This window comes from Hordeum vulgare, chromosome 4H, assembly GCF_904849725.1.
Source record: "Hordeum vulgare subsp. vulgare chromosome 4H, MorexV3_pseudomolecules_assembly, whole genome shotgun sequence".
Taxonomy (NCBI): Eukaryota; Viridiplantae; Streptophyta; class Magnoliopsida; order Poales; family Poaceae; genus Hordeum; species Hordeum vulgare.
The window spans coordinates 294,050,599-294,058,098 of record NC_058521.1 but is presented as its reverse complement, the minus strand read 5'-3'; positions in this window follow the sequence as shown (position 1 = coordinate 294,058,098).

Here is a 7,500-nt window from a genome sequence, read left to right as displayed (position 1 = left end):
GTGTTGCATTGCGTCCGAGGTCTTGAAAATATTGTCTTAGTCCGGTCTTGATTATTATATCAACCTCGCATCACTCGTGGTATACACTCAACCAATAACCCGTCTACTCAAACATAGCGAATATAACATTGTCGTCCCGGGGCCAAGTGTCGGGGTTGTTGTGTTCCTACCACATGATACTACATCTTATGCTAAAGTTTCCAAGTACCTAGGCAACATGCAAATTGGGCAAAGAAGGTGATCTACTATGCATTGAAAACATAGGTAAAATAACATGATCAAAGATGACTTGCCTTGATGATAGTTGTCCTGCTCGAGCGTCTCTAAGTAACACGCTTCGCACTCCGGATGATCTACCGATACAAACACAAAGCACACCATAAGCACTTCAATCATGCCACAAGTAAAAAATAACATCACATGCAATGATTGGCAAAAGACTACGCAAAAGAATTTATCGCGCGCCGGTATGGCAGAAACTTGTTTCTGTTGAAAACCCCAGTAAAAATACTTTAAAAATTCTGAAACTCCTACCACAGTAAGATTGTATCACTAGAAAACAGTAGCAAAAATAATCAACTCAATATCATTTTCAAACTCCTGGAATAAGCAAAACAGTGTTTAAACTAAATCTGCTCTACCTTATATTTCAAAATTTCAAACACAGACAAATTATATATTTTTCAAAACTACAGGAAATTTGTTAGCTACTGGAAAAAGAATCAATGTCACTGGACGTAGGGATAAAAAGTTGTGGCCAAAACAAAACAGAAAGTTTCTGTTTTTGAAATCTGGACAGAAAGTTACAAAACTGCTAGTGCTAATGAGAGGCACACGTGGCAAGTTTCTACTGGCTGAAGTGGCTATTTGTTTCGTGACTTCGGGCAAACGGCCTAAGGCTAGCAAAGTCTCCGGTTAATTCATAAGTGACTAAAAGAACCTACTGGTTTTCTGGAATAAACCGAAGGGTTACTAGTTGATCTGATCTTGGCCGTTGCATGGAGATCTAAAGGCTAGAATCTGATGCATGCAAATAGAGAGAGAAGAGAGGAAAACTACCTGCTGCTGCTGTTTGCACCAGCGGAAAGAGAGTTGGCCGGCGGGGAGGAGGGAGTAGCTCCGGCGGTGGAGACGTCGGGCGACGGGGGAGTGGTTCCTTCTCCATGGGGAAGGCGGCGGTAGAGAGGGAGAGCTCGCGGGAGCTCCTCCTCGCGAGGCTGAAGTGCGGCCTTCAGGCTGCTGCTGCTGCTGCCCGTGGCGGCGGCGGCGGCTCGTGGAGACGCCGCGGGGTGAAGTGGCGGCGGTGGCTAGGGTTGGGGGAGGGGTAGCCGAGGGAAGGGGGGTTTATATAGGCCTAGGAGGGAGAGTAGAAAGGAAGGAGAGAGAGCTACTGGGAAAGAGATCGCTGGAGAGAGGAGAGGGAGGAGAGATCGGTCTCTGCTTGAGAAAAATAGGAAAGAGAGAGAGGAGGAGAAGGGAGGTGACGTGGAGGAGAGGAGAGAGAGAAAAGAGAGGATACGTGGGGAGGGGTAGCTCAGGTGGGGCTGTTGCATGCTGGGTACGATGCATGCATGCCTCGGTGCATGTGGGGCTCGGTGCAAGGCTGGGCTGAGCCCCTTTGGCTCGGCCTGGCTGTTTGATTCTTTTTTTTTGAAAAAAGAACAAAGAGCAGCAAAAAGAAAAAAAACAATAAAAACAATATTTACTAGCTAACAAATACTAGAAAAAAAGGTACTAATATATATATGTACACTAGAATACTTAGGAGAAAAACAAAACAGAAATATATACAACTAATATATATATATATATATATAGGAACCCTAGTTCCACCTAATGCAAAACTTTCAAAAAAAGAGTTTTATGCAATAGGTCACACAACTCGATTGAAAAACTCAACAAAAGAAAATACTTCGGAGTTTAGAAAATTTGCAAAACCAAATTGGTGACTTTAACTCACACGGGAGAAGTCATATTATCTCCACTCCAATAAATTGCACGTAGTCACATAACGATTAGAATTTTCAGAAGAACACAAATATGCATAAAATATGAGATGCGTATGAATGATCTATTAACATCCGAATTTAAGAAAATTGGGATGTTACAAACCAACCCACCTTAAGATGAATCTCGCCCTCGAGATTCGGGTTGGCTAGAAAATAGGTGCGGGTGGTCTCGACGAAGATCCTCTTCTCGTTCCCAGGTGGCTTCTTCCTCGGTGTGGTGGCTCCACAACACCTTGCACAACTTGATGATCTTGCTGCGGGTAACTCTGTTGGCAGTCTCGAGAATCCTGACGGGTTTTTCCTCATACGTCAGATCACTGTCAAGCTGTATGGCCTCTAGGGGCACTGTATCTCTCAACGGAACATCGGCCATCTTAGCGTGGCATTTCTTCAACTGGGAAACATGGAAGACGTCATGAACTCCGGACAATCCTTCCGGCAGTTCCAGTTTGTATGCAACTTCGCCTCTACGTTCAAGAATTTTGTAGGGGCCAATGAAACGTGGGGCTAATTTTCCTTTCACACCGAATCTCTTGATTCCTCGAAGTGGAGACACCCGAAGATATGCTCGGTCTCCCACTTCGTACGTTACTTCCTTGCGTTTGCTGTCGGCATAACTCTTTTGCCTGGACTGAGCTATCTTGAGTCGGTCACGAATGAGCTTGACCTTCTCTTCAGAATCTCGGATAAGGTCGGGACCAAAAAGTTGTCGGTCTCCAACTCCATCCCACAGCAACGGTGTTCTGCACCTCCTTCCGTATAGAGCTTCGAAAGGGGCAATCTTCAGACTAGTCTCGTAGATGTTGTTGTATGACAACTCGGCATATGGTAAATTGTCATCCCAACTAGACCCATAGTCTAGTGCGCAAGCTCTCAACATGTCTTCCAGAATCTGATTAACTCTCTCGGTCTGTCCATCTGTCTGCGGGTGAAATGTTGTGCTGAACTCCAATCTTGTTCCCAAGGTTTCGTGCAGTTGGTGCCAAAATTTTGATGTGAACTGAGTCCCTCTATCGGACACAATGCTCTTCGGTACTCCGTGCAGACATACGATCCTCGTCATATATATCTTGGCCAGCTTGGCACTCGTGTAAGTAGTCTTCACCGGAATGAAGTGAGCTACCTTGGTCAAACGATCGACCACAACCCAAATAGAATCATAGCAAGAACGGGTCCTGGGTAATCCGATGATGAAGTTCATACCAAGCTTTTCCCATTTCCATTCGGGTATCAGCAGAGGTTGGACCAAAACTGCTGGTTTCTGATGCTCGGCTTTTACTCGCTGACAAACATCGCATATAGCTACGAACTCGGCAATGTCTTTCTTCAATCCTGTCCACCAGAAACTTTCTTTCAGATCCAGATACATCTTGGTGTTACCGGGGTGTATCAAGTACGGGGAATCATGAGCTTCCTGAAGTATCAACTTCCTGAGTTCGGGATCATTGGTCACATAGATGCGATCCTCAAACCATAAAGTTCCGTGTTCATCCTCACGAAAACCTTTAGCTTTCCCGTCTTCCATTTTCTGCTTAATCTCAGCTATCTCCTTGTCAGCTTTTCTGTGCTTCACGGATCTTTTCCGTCAAAGTAGACTGAATTTCCACTGTGGCAACAAATCCTCTTGGAATTATTTCCAATTTGAGCTCTCGGAGATCATCGACTAACTCGTGGGGTAATCCTCCCGCTGTGAGCGTGTTCACATAACTCTTGCGGCTCAACGCATCGGCTACAACATTTGCCTTGCCTGGGTGATAATGTAATCTCATGTCATAGTCTTTGATCAACTCTAGCCATCGCCTCTGTCTGAGGTTCAACTCCTTCTGCGTGAAGATATATTTCAGGCTCTTGTGATCAGTGTAAACATCACAACTATTTCCGATCAGGAAATGTCTCCAGGTCTTGAGAGCATGCACTACGGCTGCTAGTTCCAAGTCATGTGTGGCATAATTCAACTCATGAGGTCTGAGCTATCTGGATGCATAGGCTACAACTTTTCCTTCTTGCATGAGCACTCCTCCAAGTCCTTGACGAGAAGCGTCACAATAAACCTGGAAATCCTTCCGAATGTTCGGCAATATCAGCACTGGGGCTGTAACAAGACGTTTCTTCAGCTCTTGAAAACTGGTTTCACATTCCTCAGTCCAAATATACTTGGATTCCTTATTCAACAACTCTGTCATGGGCTTGGCAATCTTTGAGAAATTCTCAATGAACCTCCGGTAATATCCGGCAAGTCCGAGGAAACTACGGATCTCCTTGACTGAAGTGGGTGCTACCCATTCGATGACTGCTGCGACCTTAGCAGGGTCCACTGCTATTCCTGCTCCTGAGATGACGTGTCCGAGAAATCCGACTTCCTTCAACCAAAACTCACATTTGCTGAACTTTGCATATAGCTTATGCTCTCGATGTTTCTCCAGAATTAGAGGCAGATGTTCCTTATGTTCCTCTTCGTTCTTGGAGAATATCAGTATGTCATCGATGAACACCACGACAAACTTGTCCAAGTATTCCATAAATACCTTGTTCATCAGATTCATAAAATATGCCGGAGCATTAGTCAGTCCAAATGACATGACCGTGTACTCATACAAGCCGTACCGAGTGGTAAAGGCTGTCTTGGGTATATCCTGTTCACGAATCTTCAACTGATGATACCCGGATCGAAGATCGATCTTTGAGAATACACGAGCTCCAACTAACTGATCAAACAGATCATTGATCATCGGCAAGGGGTACTTGTTCTTGATGGTCACATCGTTCAATGCACGATAATCGACAACCATTCTCAAGGACTTGTCCTTCTTTTCAACCAAGAGCACTGGGGCTCCCCAAGGTGAAGAACTTGGGCGAATATACCCTTTGTCCAATAACTCCTTAATTTTCTTCTTGATTTCTATCAAGTCATTTGTGGGCATCCGATAGGGTCTCTTAGATATCGGGGCTGTTCCGGGTAATAGCTCAATCAAGAACTCAACCTCTCTATCGGGTGGCATGCCCGGCAATTCCTCCGGAAATACATTTGGGTACTCCTGTACAATCGGTACTTCCTCCTGGACTACTCCCGTGAGAGAGTTTACTCGCTTACTCCGTGTCGGGCGTTGTGACACGTACTTAACCCGCTTCTGCTCGGGGGTGGTGAGCAAAATAGACTTAAGGGCACAATCGATATTCCCTTCATACTTGGCCATCCAATCCATGCCTAAGATTACATCCAATCCCTGGGACTCTAATACGATGAGGTCGGTGGGAAAATTATGGTTCCCGATGTTGAGACTCAAAGCATGGCATCCTATCCCGGCTGTCATCATGCCTCCTGGGGAACTGACCTTAATAGGTTGGCTGAGGGTTCTAGTTGGCAAACTATACTTTTCCACAACTACCCTTGATATGAATGAATGCGTTGCACCAGAATCAAAAAGTACCAATACTGGATGTGAATTTAACAAAAACTTACCAACCACAGTATCGGGGTGATCATAGACCTCTTCCACATCAATGTGGTTCACCTGAGCTCGAGGAAAAGGATTGGGCTTCTTTGCTGCAGAGTTGCCGTTGCCGTTGCCGTTTCCCTGCTTGTTCTGGGGACAATCAGTGGCATAGTGTCCCTTCTTCTGACACTTGAAGCAAGTGATGTGAGTCAGATCCTTCTGAGCTGGAGCTGACTGCTGCTGGGTGCAAGTACCGCCATTCTTGAAGTTAATGTTGTTGCGGTGATTCCCATTTCCTCCATGGTTGTGGCCTCCATGGTTGTGCACTGGGTGGTTATGCTAAACGTGTCCTCCAAACTTACCAGATCCAGTCTCGGTATTCCCTGGATAAGGGGTGTAGCGAGGCTTCTGCTGAGTGCCGGAGTTGAACTTTCCAACCCCATACTTTCACTTGCAGTTCTCCATCTGCTGGTGTTTCCCCTCCAAGATGAGGGCCTCATCAACCGACTCCTAGTAGTTGTTGAAGGTGGCTACCGTCAACTGAATGCTCAGCTCATCATTCAGTCCTTCCAAGAATTTTTCCTGCTTGGCCGCATCATCGGCCACATCTCCAGGTGCATAACGGGCGAGCATGCTGAAATCATCAACGTACTGGGCCACAGTGCGATTCCCCTGGCGTAAGTTGCGAAACTCACGCTTCTTCAGACTCATTGCACCAGCTGAGACATGTGCAGTGCGGAAGGCTTGCTTGAATTGCTCCCAAGTGACTCCAGCAATGGGATAACTGGTGGTGTAGTTCTCCCACCAAGCAGCTGCAGGGCCTTCAAGTTGATGCGTGGAAAAACGCACCTTCTCAGCTTCAGTACAACCAGCAGTGATGAGTTCACGCTCCATCTTGCGGAGCCAATCATCTGCCACAATGGGCTCAATGCTGCTGGAGAAAGTTGGACGGTTCAACCTCAAGAAACGGGTGAAATTGTCAGGCTAGGGTGGGGGACGGTTGTTGTTGTTCTGGTTCTGGATGATCAGCTGCATCAAGGCATTTTGTTGCTGGATCAACTGAGTGAGTTCCGGTGGAAAGTTCGACTCAGGGGCGCGTCTTGGAGGCATCTGATGTTTGTAGAGGGGTGAGATTAGCATAGAACAATGGTCTAGAGGGAATTACACTACCCATATGAATGCAACACACAAGTATCACACCACACATTTCATTCAATATCATCACAAAGGTTCGCACGAGGATACAAAATTCGATAATCCTAAACATCGGCCTAAAACGTAAAACGATAAAGTAAATTTGGTGGTCTAGTCTTAGTGTCCTCCTCAGAATAGCATGGTGTCGGGTCCTTCGGTGGAGCTTTCTTCATAGTCCTCGTCGTTGCTGATCACGGGGGCTACGTCTCCTTCGGGATGAAGGTTCTCTCCCATGTCCAGTTCCTCCTCCAGGTATGCAACTCGAGTCTTTAGCTTCTCGATCCGCTCCAGAAAGTCCTTCACTTCCAGCTCATGCTCATAGTGGGCTTCCCGGGCTGCATCTTCAAGCTCAAGCTCGCGGAGTGACAGTTGCTTGATCTTCCTGGCGTCCTTGATCGCGTGATACTCTAGAGTTCCGCTGTGCTTCTCCAAGGTCTGGGCATAAGACAAGAGAGCATCATTGGTCTTGCTTGAGATGATGTCTCCGTCTTCATTTCTCCGGGATACAGCGAATAGGTCAGGAGAAATAGGGCAGCCTTTGTATTCATCCTTGATACGTCCGAGTGCACAATGGATCGCCATGTCCCTTCCGAGAATCTAGTTGGGTGCGATGAATTTGAAATCCATCGGCTCAGTGCGCGGCTGGAATGTCCTTCCGGGAATATGCACCTCGATCCTGTAGCGTGAATCCTCCGGGTAAGACGAAGTTGGCTTCCCTCTGATAGTCGGCAGAGCAATCCTCAAGTCCTTGGTGATCTGCACCAGCTCTTTTCCGAACGGCATAGTGGTGTCGGGCTGGCAAAACTCTGTGAACTTAACAGGGATGAAGGTGGCCATCTAAACATTGGAAAATCGGAGAGAAG